The sequence below is a fragment of the Rhea pennata genome, unplaced genomic scaffold (assembly GCF_028389875.1).
Source record: "Rhea pennata isolate bPtePen1 unplaced genomic scaffold, bPtePen1.pri scaffold_46, whole genome shotgun sequence".
NCBI classification, from domain to species: Eukaryota; Metazoa; Chordata; class Aves; order Rheiformes; family Rheidae; genus Rhea; species Rhea pennata.
Window position 1 is genome coordinate 773,617 of NW_026907685.1, and position 13,103 is coordinate 786,719.

The 13,103-nt window shown below is 53.8% G+C and overlaps 1 pseudogene; it reads left to right on the top strand.

The window, feature by feature from the left end:
- Positions 1-597: 597 nt before the first annotated feature.
- On the top strand, positions 598-749 carry LOC134154858 (5.8S ribosomal RNA; annotated as a pseudogene).
- Positions 750-13,103: the final 12,354 nt, after the last annotated feature.

Genomic DNA, 13,103 nt, shown 5'->3' on the forward strand with positions numbered 1-13,103 from the left:
GGTGATGTTCCCCATCTGTCCCATCCCGCCCACCTGCCCGGCGCCAGGCGTCTGTCTGTGGAAGGCCTGGGGGAGCGCATGGCGTCGTCCGGGAGGCGTGTGTGCGTGCGCGGGCATGGGCGCCGTCTCGGCATGGCGGAGCTGGCGGAGGCTGGCGAGGGAAGTGCGGAGCTTGGGAATGCGGGGCTGGTGGGCTGCGGGCGCGTGGGGAAGTGGGCTGCACTGCTCCCAGTGGTGGCTGGGCTCTGATGCCGGTGGTCCGTGGGGACCCCCCCCCCGTCCTTGAGGCAGGTGGGCGCGGCTGGCGCCTGGACTTCCTGCTGGGCCGGGCCAAGCTGGGCACCTGGGCCGGACTCAAAGCGAGAAAAGGTTGTCTCAGGTCGGGAGTGAGGGCTTCCCGCACTTCTCATTCAGGTCTGCCCTTCCCCCCTCCGACCTCTGTGCTTGTACGGTCGGTGAGGCGAGCCTGCTCTCCCCGCTGTCCCTTGCTCAGCATCCGGCGGTGGCGCGAGGAGAGAGGTGGAGGGGAGGGGGCCCTCAGAGGCTGCAAATGCTGCCTGTTCCCCTCGTGCGTGCAGCGGGGACCAAAAAAGAGACAACTCTTAGCGGTGGATCACTCGGCTTGTGCATCGATGAAGAACGCAGCTAGCTGAAAAATTAACGTGAATTGCAGGACACATTGATCATCGACACTTCGAGCGCACTTACAGTCCCAGTCTCCTGCCAGGACTACCCCTGTCTGAGCATTGCTTGATGGTCTATCGTCAGCCCTCCGTTGGTGCAGCGGTGCCATCCCTCCTGGGGGACAGAGGGGGAAGCATGTGGCAGCGGTGGTGCAAGGCGAGTGCGATGTGGTACGTCTGGGACGCCTGGCAGGCCTGCACCCTGCATGGCTGGGCCTTCGTCCCCCTAAGTGCAGACGCGGGAAACCCCCGCTCCCAGAGCGCCCGCTTTGTGGAGTTCGTCCTACCGGGCCCCAAGGGTGGGTCGGTCATGGTGGCCCAGCACTTGTCGCCGCTGCCCACCACTGTTGCCACTGCCACCATATGGGCTCTTCTCCATCACTCTCCCGTTGGTGCACTGGTCCCCCATTCCCTTCTGGGGTGTGGCAGCCGGATGCCTGTCCCCCACCCCCTGCCCTGACTGCTGCCATTTCGGTGCCCGCCAAGTCCCCCCAACCCCATCCCCACAGCTTGCCTGTGTCCGTAGCATGTTTCGAGCCACTTCAACCTGCTGGCTGGCACAAGTCGCGGGGTTGTGTTAAGGTCGGCAGCGACAGGTGTGGGTCGCACACTGGGGTGAGGGGGCAGCGTGGGCCCCAACTAGTGTGAAGGAGGGAGAGGAGGGGAGAGGAGGGGAGAAGAGAAGAGCTGAGGAGAGGAGAGAGTGCCGTGCTGCTCCACGCCAGGCTGAAAGCAGAGGCAGCAGCCGGGAGGAGGAGGAGGAGATCAGCCCCAGATGGCGTAGGGCTGCACGAGCGCATGAGCGAGCGAGCGTGCATTTGGGAGCTGGGCCCAGGGGAGGTGCGGACCTTGCCCCCCAGCCCTGTGTGGCTGTCTGCGGGTGGGTACCGTGGTGGTACCGCTCTGTGCTGCCGTGTGTGCATGTCAGAGGGGACCCCCCCCTCTCTGTGGCGGTGACCCTGGGTCCTCATGCCTCTTCCCCCCGGTCCTGGCTGGGGGCCTCAGGCCTTCCTCCCGCCGGCAGGTGCGTGCCTGCTGGCTGAGCCCTGTCTTGGGCTTCTCTCCTCTGGGAGTCAAAGTGCGAGGGGCGAGCGTGCGCCCGCCCCTCCTCCATCCAATTGCGACCTCAGATCAGACATGGCGAACTGCTGAATTTAAGCGTATTGGTGAGCGGAGGAAAAGAACCTATTCAGGATTCCCTCAGTAACAGCGAGTGAAGAGGGAAGAGCCCAGTGCCGAATCCCCGCCCTGCGGTGGGGCACGGGAAATGTGGCATACAGAATCACCCACCCCTGGGGCAGCTCTCAGGGGGCTGAAGTCCTTCTGATCAAGGCCCAGACCGCGGATGGTGTGAGGCCAGTAGCGGCCCCCCAGTGTGCTGGGACCGGGGCTTCTTGGAGTCGGGTTGCTTGGGAATGCAGCCCAAAGCGGGTGGTAAACTCCATCGAAGGCTAAATACAGTCATGAGACCGATAGTCAACAAGTAGCATAAGGGAAAGTTGAAAAGAACTTTGAAGAGAGAGTTCAAGAGGGTGTGAAACCGTTAAGAGGTAAAGGGGTAGTGTGTGCAGTCTGCCCGGAGGATTGAACCCGTTGGGCTCGGTCGGCCATCTCGGGTCTCGGTGGATCCCTGCCTCTGCCTCTGCTCTGCCCCCCTCGCGGGGGCAGGTGGGCCAAGGACCGCCGCTGGGCCAGCTGCTGGCCCCCGTCGGGCGCATTTCCCCTCTGGCGTTGTGCCGCAACCGGTTCCGGGTCATCTGGAAAGGCCCCGTGGGCAGGTGTCTCGCCACCGCGCAGTAGCGAGTGTTACAGCCTCTGGGCAGCAGCTGTCACTGAATCCCGGGGCCGAGGGAGAGGACTACTGCCACACCTTCTCCTGTGGCAGCCTCCCGGACCCCGGCGGAGATTTTCTCCCCAGACCCGCTTGTGAGGGGCAGGGAGGGCAGTTCATATTGCTTGGTGGCGGTGACGAGTAGGGCCCCCGTCCAGGGGATGGGCCGCCCAGTCCCTGGTGTGACTGTCAACTGGGGCGGACTGTCCTCCGTGCGCCCTGACAGCGTCGCACCACCGGGCAGGGAGTGGCCATGCTTGGGTGCCGGGGGTATGCGTGATGTCGGCTACCCACCCGACCCATCTTGAAACACGGACCATGGAGTAGAGCACGTGTGCGAGTCAGTGGCTCACTTGAAAGCCTGTGCTGCAATGAAGGTGAGGGCCGGCGCGCACCGGCTGAGGTGGGATCCTGAGGCAGAGGCAGAGCCGAGGGCGCACCACTGGCCTGTCTCGCATGCTCTGTCAGGGAGGTGAAGCATGAGCGTCCGTGCTAGGACCCGAAAGATGGTGAACTAGACCTGGGCAGAGCAAAGCCAGAGAAAACTCAGAGGGAGCTCTGTAATGGTCCTGACATGTAAATCAGTCGTCCAACGCAGGTGTAGGGATGAAAGACTAATCAAACCATCTAGTAGCTGGTTCCCTCCAGAGTTTCCCTCAGGATAGCTAGCACTCATGGGCAGCAGTTTTACCTGGTAAAGCGAAAGGTTAGAGGTCTTGGGGCCAAAACGATCTCAACCTCTTCTCAAACTTTCCATGGGTAAGATGTCTGGCTTGCTGATGTGGAGCGGGAACATGGAATACAAGTTCCCTTGTGGCTGAGCCTGTACATTGGGACTTGGAGATCCGGTCCCCAAATGACAGTCTCTGGATTTGACTTGGCGGACAGGCCACCGCTCAAATCAACTGGGAAAAGGCTCCATAGAATTCCATGCTTTGGAAATAGCCAAGTGCCTCACCAGCTACTTAGTGATGTGCATGATTGGGTGGATCCCAGTCCTGGGGTGCATTAGGAAGAGTGTCGCCAGCAGGTCGAGGGAGCTGATCCTGCGCCTCTGCTCAGCCCTGGTCAGGCCTCATCTCGAGTACTGTGTCCAGTTCTGGGCTCCCCAGGACAAGAGAGACATGGAGCTACTGGAGAGAGTCCAGCGTAGGGCTACGAGGATGATCAGGGGGCTGGAGCATGTGCCCTGGGAGGAATGTCTGCAAGAGCTGGGCCTGTTTAGCCTGGAGAAGAGCAGACTGAGGGGGGATCTTATCAATGTGTATGAGTACCTGAAGGGAGGGTGTCAAGGGGATGAGGACAAACTCTTTTCAGCTGTGCCATGTGACAGGACAAGAGGCATTGGGCAGAAACTGACCCCCAGGGAGTTCTGCCTGAATATGAGGAGGAATTTCTTCCCTGTGAGAGTGACAGAGCACTGGAACAAGTTGCCCAGAGAGGTTGTGGAGTCTCCTTCTCTGGAGATATTCAAGGCCCGCCTGGCTGCAACCCTGTGTAACATGCTCTAGGTGACCCTGCTTGAGCAGGGGGGTTGGACTAGATGATCTCCAGAGGTCCCTTCCAACCTTACCGGTTCTATGATTCTATGCTTGGATGGCGTGGAGGCAGGCCGTGGAATGGGAGTGCTTAGCGGGCCACTTTTGGTAAGCAGAACTGGTGCTGCGGGATGAACCGAATGCTAGGTTAAGGCGCCAGATGCTGACACTCATCAGATCCCAGAAAAGGTGTTGGTTGATATAGACAGCAGGATGTTGGCCATGGAAGTCGGAATCTGCTAGGGAGTGCGTAACAACTCATCTGCCAAATCAAGTAGCCCTGAAAATGGATGGTGCTGGAGCATTGAGCCCATACCTAGCTGTCGCGGGCGATGCGAAGCCACGTGGGCTGTGCTGCGATGAGTAGGTGGGGAGCTGCGGTGTGCCTTGAAGCCTGGGGTGTGGGCCTGGGTGGAGCTGCCGCAGGTGCAGATCTTGGTGGTAGTAGCAAATATTCAAACGAGAGCTTTGAAGGCCAAAGTGGAGCAGGGTTCCACGTGAACAGCATTTGAACATGGGTCAGTCAGGCCTAAGTGATAGGCGAGCGCCATTCGAAAGCAATGGGCGATGGCCTCCGTTGCCCTCAGCCAGTCGAAAGGGAGTCAGGTTCAGATCCCCGAATCTGGAGTGGCGGAGATGGGCGCTGCGAGGCGTCCAGTGCAGTAACACAACTGATCCCGGAGAAGCCATCTGGAGCCCCAGGGAGAGTTCTCTTTTGTTGGGGTGGAGGGATAGTATAGTGGTTATCACATCTGCTTTACCTGCTGAAGGTCCTGTGTTCATGCCCCAGTGGAACCAGCACCAGGAAATCTTTGGGAGGCTGGACTAGATGATCTCCAGAGGTCCCTTCTAATCCTGCTGGTTCTGTGATTTGTGAAGGGCTAGGTGCCCTGGAATGGGTTCAGCCTGAGAGAGGGGCTTGCACCTTGGAAAGCGTGGTGGTTTCGGTGGCGTCGGGTGAGCTCTTGCTGGCCTGTGACAATCCAGGGGAGAAAGTGTAAATCTCGTGCTGGGCAGTACCCATATCTGCAGCAGGTCTCCAAGGTGAACAGCCTCTGGCATGTTGGAACAATGGAGGTAAAGGAAGTCGGCAAGTGGCATCAGTAACTTGAGGCTAAGGATTGGCTGTAAGGGCTGGTATGTGAAGCAGGGCTAGGCGTGTGCTGTGGCTGGACATACCCCTGTGCACGACACCCAGTTCCCCAAGGCGGGCACGGGGCCGTGACTCTGGATGGGTGCCAGACCCTTCCAGTGGATTGCCCCAGCTATGGCAGGCACTGCCCGGGCCCTCCCTCCCTCCCTCTCAAGCTCCAGCAGCAACCACGGTGCCCCTTCACCCATCCACGGGGGTTAGGGGTGCCCCAGCACCCCTGGCTACCAGTGACGGGTTAGCGGGGGAAGCCACAATTCCAGACTGGAGCCCTGCCTCAGCCGGCACCTAGCAGCTGACTTAGAACTGGTGTGGACCAGGGGAATCTGACTGTTCAATTAAAACAAAGCATCGTGAAGGTCCGCAGCGGACGTTGCCGTGATGTGGTTTCTACCCAGTGCCCTGAATGTCAAAGTGAAGAAATTCAATGAAGTGTGGGTAAATGGTGGAAGTAACTCTGCCTCTCTTAAGGTGGGACCATATTACTAGCTGGACTTAGCTGCAGAGCTCACATCTCCACGCGGTCCCCCTGGATGCCCACTTTTTGGGTAGCCAAGTTGGCCTGTGCCCCAGTGCGTGACCATTATAGCTGCTTCCACTCCAGTGAGGGACCTCACCAACCAGTCCACAGTATACAAAGTGATTTTCGAGCGCAAGTTCACACTAACTGTGCATCCAAAGCCCTTTGCCTGATGGCTGATTGAAGGCATGCCAGTCGACCTTGAGGGCTGGTTCTTCTGGGTTGTATCCGAACCCCCCACAGATATGTTTGCCAGCCCTTAAGAAGCTTGGGTTGTGAGTTTTGTGTTGGTGGCCACCCAAACGGGAGAGATCCCCCAAGAGATTGCAGTGCCAAAGCCTGCAAGAGTAACATCAGTGGAGTGGGTCCACCTTTCTCAAAACTTGCCATTTTTCAATTTGGACTGTGACAGATGGGAAGGGAGTAGTCTCATGCCCTGTGTTGGAGGACTAATGAGAAACATCATAGTATTGCCTGTCACTTCCTGAGATGCCAGGGAACCCCAGCTAAAGCTAAAGGCGATGAAGGTGTTTATGTGGAAGTCGAAGGATGGAAGTGTGAGGAATGTGGAAGAGCGCTTAAGACCAAAAAGCAACCTCTGTCAGCACAAAAGGATTGTGGATGTTATCCACATCTTTTTCCAGCAAAGGTAAGGATGTTTCATTTTAACTGGTGTATGATGACATCTTAGTGACTTTGTGTATGCAGAGTTGTTCCATGGAAGGCAACAGTAAAATTCTTCACAAAGACAACATGGGTCTGCTCAGTCTTCTGTACGTGCTCAATTTTGCTCTTGCCTGGCTCTCTTGTGGTTGAGCCCTGTAGGTATGGGACGTGGGATCTTGTCCCCAGTGACGCTCACTGAATTTGACAAGGGCGGACAGGCCGCCTACCAAGCCCAATTCAGAAAAGGGGTCATAGAAATTCAGTGGCTGATTAATAGCCAAATGCCTCGTCATCTAATCAGAGATGTGCATGAATGGCTGAACATGATTCCCACTGTCCCTACCTACTATCCAGCGGAACCACACCAAGGGAATGGGCTTGGAGGAATCGGTGGGGAAAGAAGGCCCTGTTGAGCTTGGCTCTAGTCTGGTGCTGGGAAGAGACATGAGAGATGTAGAATAGGACCTGTCTGCTGGTGGAATACCACTACTGTGATCATATTTTCACTTACCCGGTGAGGGCGTGAGGGCGGCAAAGCATTCATAGTAATGTTGCCTTTTGATCCTTTGATGTCGTCTCTTGCTCTCATTGTGACGCAGATTTTGTCAACCCTTGGGTTGTTCACCCACTGACAGGGGGAGTGAGGTGGGGTTAGACCATTGTGAGACAGCTTAGTATGTGCTCTGCTGCTGATGTGTTGTTGCAGTAGTAATCCTGTAGCTTGAGGTATTTGGTGCCTGTGCTTGTCTGAGGAGCCACTGGAGTGAGGTCTCCGTCTGTGGGATTCTGACTGAACACCTCTAAGTAGTCAGAATCGCCCCTAAACAGTGTTAGAAACTCGGCAAAGTGCCTCAGTGTTACGAAATCACCAAGGTGCCACAGTGGGCTCTCATTGTCTGGCCGCCTGCTCTGCAGTTTCTCTGCATCCTTTCCCTCCTCCGGTTCCTCCAGGGCAGATCCACCTCTCCCCATGCCTGCAGTGGTGGTGAGAGAAGCAGGGGTGAGGCTGGGAGGGAACAGGAGTCCCCTCCTTGAGCAAAAGTGTCTCCAGCTCTCATTTTATATTGTTTCCTTCCCTGCTTGGGAGCGGGTTGACTTGGAGGGCTGCAAAGGTGGTGGTGACAAGAGCAGCAGCAAAGGTCTGTGTGCTGGGAGGCACCGGCTCGTGCAGTAGCAGGCCGGTGGGACAATGTGCGGTGTCTCTTTGAGGCTGCACAGTGGACGTGGTGTCACTTTCCCATGCCTGATGCCATGCCAGGGCAGGGGTGTGCTGGAGATGCTCACTGTCGCCTGTGGTGGGGTAGATGTGGTGCTGCTCACCTGCTGTGATGCCGATGGCTGTTTCCTCAGCAAAGGTGTCCAAGTGAGGGACGCCAGGCAGAGCTGTTGCCACTGTTGTGGGCCTCGGAGTGGTGGGGGAGGCATCCCTGTGGGGATTTCAGGTTGTTGCCCTCACACTAGGGCCAGGTTGCATCTGCCTTTCTTCTGCCCCACCTTGATGACCCAGCCATGTGGTCCTGTGTGCCAACTCGCTCCTTGTGGGCACTGTGTGCACCGCACCAACCGTGCACCTGTCACCCTTCCCTGACCACCACTGCAGTCGCCCCACACCGTGCCTTGGAGTCTGTGCTATGGGTTGGTAGGAGAGGAGAAAAGGTCCTCTGGCAACCGCAGTTGCTGATAGCCACCCCTGGTCGGGATAGCCATGGGCCCCAAGCACTGGTTCGCAGTGGTTCTTGGTCGAGGGGCTTGCACGTTGGAAAGCGTGGTGGTTCCCATGGCATCCGGTGAGCTCTTGCTGGCCTGTGAGAATCCAGGGGAGAAAGTATAAATCTCGTGCTGGGCCATATCCATATCTGCAGCAGATCTCCAAGGTGAACAGCCTCTGGCATGTTGGAACAATGGAGGTAAAGGAAGTCGGCAAGTGGGATTCCTACTCCAGCTCTTGTCCTTTCTTTCATTTCCTCTTCTAGATGTTGGTATTTGTGAATTTTCTCTGCCGCTGCGTCACTCAAAGATGTTACTCCACTCTTGTAGCACACCGTAAGGTCCACACCTTTTGCCTGAGATCCATTCACCATTACCAAATCCGGTTCAAGGAGAACTCAAGGAGAACAAGGTTCGAGTTCTTATCCCTGAAGTGGGGTTCTACGATTACCTCCCATTCCAGTCGCTTTGCCTCCTTGGCCAGCACTCCACATAAGATGTTATGATGTCAGATCCAGGCCTCCTGGACTGCAGTAGCCAATAATATGTGAACAAGTTTCCCAGACTGCAGCACAATGTCTGCAGTTCTTCGGTACCTCTCCTCCCAGTCCACGGGCCAAATACTCCCGGGTGGGATAGACATTGGCCCGTAGCTGGATTGCTGTTAGCAACTTCCCGTGAGGAATGCCTCTATAATATACCAGCCAATCATTACTGATGGAATCATTTTCAAAGTTCTTAATTCCGCGGCCTTGCAATTTAAAATTAGGCCAACACTCTAACTCTCGTCTCCTCCACTTGCTACGTATCGGGTAGATGACTTTTGGAGCAGGACACTCCCACTCTGAAGAGCACTCATTGCCTTCCAGGGCTGGTGGGACTATTATCAAGAATTCATCTCATACTGATGGCACCCTATCAGCTCTCCCTCCAGCGGCGATCCAGACTTTTTGAAACTCCTGCTAGATCCCCTCTTCAAGGATTACAGTCCTTGTGATGCTATCGCTGCAGTGAGTGATCCTCAACAACCAGCGAGCCTGTACTGTTGGAATTTGGCTCGCAAGCTGTGTCAGCCCCAAAGCACCATCTCGATTGCTGGCATATAGAATGGCGTTGCATGTACTGGAAGGTGGGTGAAGCCAGCTCTTCACCGCTGTTCTAATTGCGAGGTCCAGGGAATGCAGGTATGTGGCATTCACCCTGGCATGATCTGCTGCATATAGGAGTTGCGGGATTGCATACACCTTCAAGATCTCAGCCTTCTGAAGTGGTTTTAATGGGGCCTTCCCTATGTTCTTAATCCACAAAGCAAGCTTCTCTTGTAGCTCTGGTTCGGTGAGACCAACGCCTGGGTCCACCCCCAGGCCCAAATACTTCTCAGAACTACCTGGCTCAATCATATCTAGTTGAGCTCCGTCGATCTTCCATGGATCATAGTTGTTAATTGCGTTGGAGTCTTTCGTGGGCCCAATAAAGAATCCGTGGCATTTGGAAGTGTTGACTTTTAGCCCGGTTTGCTGACAAAATTCTTCCACCACTTTAATATTATCTTGCATGTTTTCCCAGGAATCACTTAATAGGACCAGATCATCTGTGAATGCTAATGATGTAACAGAACTGTCTCCATATTTAAAACCCTTCCTCACCCTGGTGAGGATGTAAATGCTTTCAGAGCAGGTCCTTCCAATTTTGAGCCGAGTAATCTTTATACATTTATGCGACGACATCACAAATGTTGTTGTCAATGCCCTTCTGTCGCAAGACCTGGAAGATACGTTGGTGATGGACCGAGTCAAATGCCTTGGCTAGGTCTACGAAGACAACTCCCAATGCCTTATGTTTTTTCTTGACAAATTTAATTAACATCTGGAGAAGCTTGTGATTTTCTGCACAGCTGGGTGATGAAATAAAGTCTCTCTGTCGGCTATTTATTGGACATGCTCGCTGCAACCGTGCAGTCAGGATCTGTGAAAATAGATGTAAAATAACTGACCCAATTGTGATGGCCGCCAGTTGTTAATATCCTCTATCTTGGACGGATCCATCTATCTTGGAATTAAGACTGTTCTACACTCCTTGACCCAGTTTGGGATCTTCCTGGCCAAAAGCCACAAATTAAACAGCTTGGTCATCTGTCTGCCTTGAGGGTCCTTTTTAGTAACATCCCTCGGTGACACGCCATCCGGACAAGGAGCAGAGCTTTTGTTCGTCTCTGCCAAGTTCTTCCCGACCTCTGGTGGGGAGATCATATCCTTGAATGCAGAATTATCAGCCTCTCCTGCACTCCAGAATGTACCAAGACTAGCAAAGGGTTTTCCGTCCTCCCACTTCTTCTGAAAGGAGCCTTATAGCTTCTGCATCGGAACAGGGCACTGTAGTGCTTCGGTGTTATCCAAAATGATACTGACCAGCTTCCTTCGATCAAGATCGAAGAGCCTCTGGTATCTTAGGTACTGGCCCTTCTTCACCGCCCTGATCTTCATCCACTTTCTCTCCTCCCTCACAGGTGCAGTCCTGGCCTGATGCCTCCTACGTTGTTTAAGTTTGGCAGCAAGAACGTGTCCCGCCAGCTGTGACAACCACTGCTCCGATGCCTCCATAATGATGTCCCCGGTGTCTTTGCCACCTTCCAGGATCTTCTTACACACCTCCTTCCAGTTCGAAGACTGCGATCCTGCACGAATCGATTCAGCAATAAATCTTCTGTATTCCTTCTCAATAAACTGTACCTCCACTCCCTCCACCGGTACATCCCCTGTGCCAGCCTTCTTTGGCAATGCCGTTGTCCTCGCACTCGCCAGCTGCTGTCCCTTATCGCTGATCTGTTTCGCCGTTTTTGTGGGCAAATGAGCACCGATAAGCTTGTTGATGGATCTCTCATTTTTATACTTCTGTTCCAATTCGATCAGTAAAGCCGTCTCCTCTTCCGTCCAACAGCTCTTGTGCATGCCCCTTCTTCCTTTTCCCTTCGGACGAGCCAGCTCAATCCATTCCAAATTTCTAGTTTGTGGGTGCACAGATCTTTTGTGCTGAGAGAGGCTGCTTTTGGTCTTAAACGCTCTCTTGCATTCCTCACATTTCCATCCATCATCTTCCTTTCTCAGTCCTTCATCACCTTCGAGTTCCAGCTGCGTCCCTTGGCACCTTGGGAAGCAGCAGGCAATACTATGGTGTTTCTTGTTAGTTCTTCCACACCGGGAGTACTGATATAAGATTCTTTGCCGACCGTGGGCCCTCTTCAGATGTTCAGTTAAAGCCGCCATCTTCCCCATCTTGATACCACAGCATGGACATGCTGGATGTTGACCAGGGACTTTCACAACTGGTGTACTCACATCAGTTGCTCCAGATCCACTGGCACCAAGACCTGGACTTGTCACAGTAGGTAAAAAATTGCAGGCCTTGAGGGAGTTGCTGGCACCTTGCCTTCCTCCTCCTCCTCTTGCCAGGCTAACTCCTCAGCCTGGACCCTCAAGGGTGATTCAGCAGATGGCAACAGCTCATAAACCTCAGGCAGATCTTTAATGCAATCAGGGATGGGAAGGAGATTACTCTCTTCCCAACTGTCATAAGCCGAACTGATAAACGTCAGATTTTGTGAAAGGTGGACCCATTCAGTGGATGTCACTGCTACAGGCTCAGGCACTGCAGTTTCTTGGGAGATCTCTTCCATTTGGGTAGCCACCAAAACAAAGTTCACAATGCAAGGATGCAAAGGGTTGGGAAATATGTCTGTGGGGGTTCGGATACAACCAGAAGAACCAGTCCCCCAAGTTCAACTGGTGAGCCTTTAAATGTAGCCCTCAGGCAAAGGGCTCTGGACACACAAATTTGATACACCTGCAGTCGAAAATTTGCATCACCTAGCATACTATTGGTTGGACAGTGAACTCGATCAATAGGGTGGCAGCAGCTATAACACCCTACACACTGGGGCAGAGGCCAACTCGGTTACCCAACAATGGGCCTCCAGGAGGACCACGTGGAGTGTGACCACTGCAGCTAAGCCCAGTTTGTAAATATTGACCCTTATGAACTGTCGGAGGCGGGCTTGTGGAATCATAAGATGACCCAATATGAGCTAACAATATGATCCGTTTATTTCAGCAACTTAGCCTGCTTATATACTGTCATAGCTGTTCACACGCTCAAGCATCCTGCTGGCTATATCTAATTGGCTTACTATTATAGTTCACGCGCCGCAAAGCCCTCTGCTATTGGCTATCCACATATTCGCTGTCCCGTCTCGCTAATCTCTTCATCCTGTTTTTACATAGCATTCATACTTTCTCCCTCATTACTTGCTCATCAAGGTGTCTCCTAGATTACTCCACATCAACAAGTCAGGGTTGCTCATTTGCACGGCCTGATATCCATGCTTGTCCAGCCAATTCTCTACAATTCCCCTGTTTTTCTTTTGAGCCACCCAAACTTGTTTAAGAGCCTTGGAGAACATCCACTTAACACAACTAAAAGTAATACAGAGGAATACACCCAGGAAGCACAGCACAACTGCTATCCGCATTAGTTCTTTGATCAAACTTAATAACCATCGAGGCAAAGGGCCAAACAAACCCTGTAGCCATCCGTCCAAAAGTCCCTGCTCTTGTTGTATTTTCTTTGTATGATCTTGTAGCCACCGAATCTTCTGGTGGATAGATTCACTGTGATCTGACAGGTTCAAGCAACACATTCCCTCAAAGTCCTCACATCCATGTCCTTGTGCCAATAGTAAAAAAGCAATTGTTGCACAATGGCTTACGTTTAGGGATTGACTACAATTATGAACGCTAAATGGCTTAAAATACTCGATCCTAAAAGTGGGAACTCCTACCACACACGTCCTAAAGGGGTCTGTAGCAGACGCCATGGAAAGCCAAAGGTAATCCTCTGGCCAGTAACGTATCATGCAAATATTTGCTTTGATCGTGTGAAAAGGGAGCAGCCTGGGCTACTAAAATGTCATCCATATAATGATAAATGATTGCTTGCGGCCATGCTTGACAGA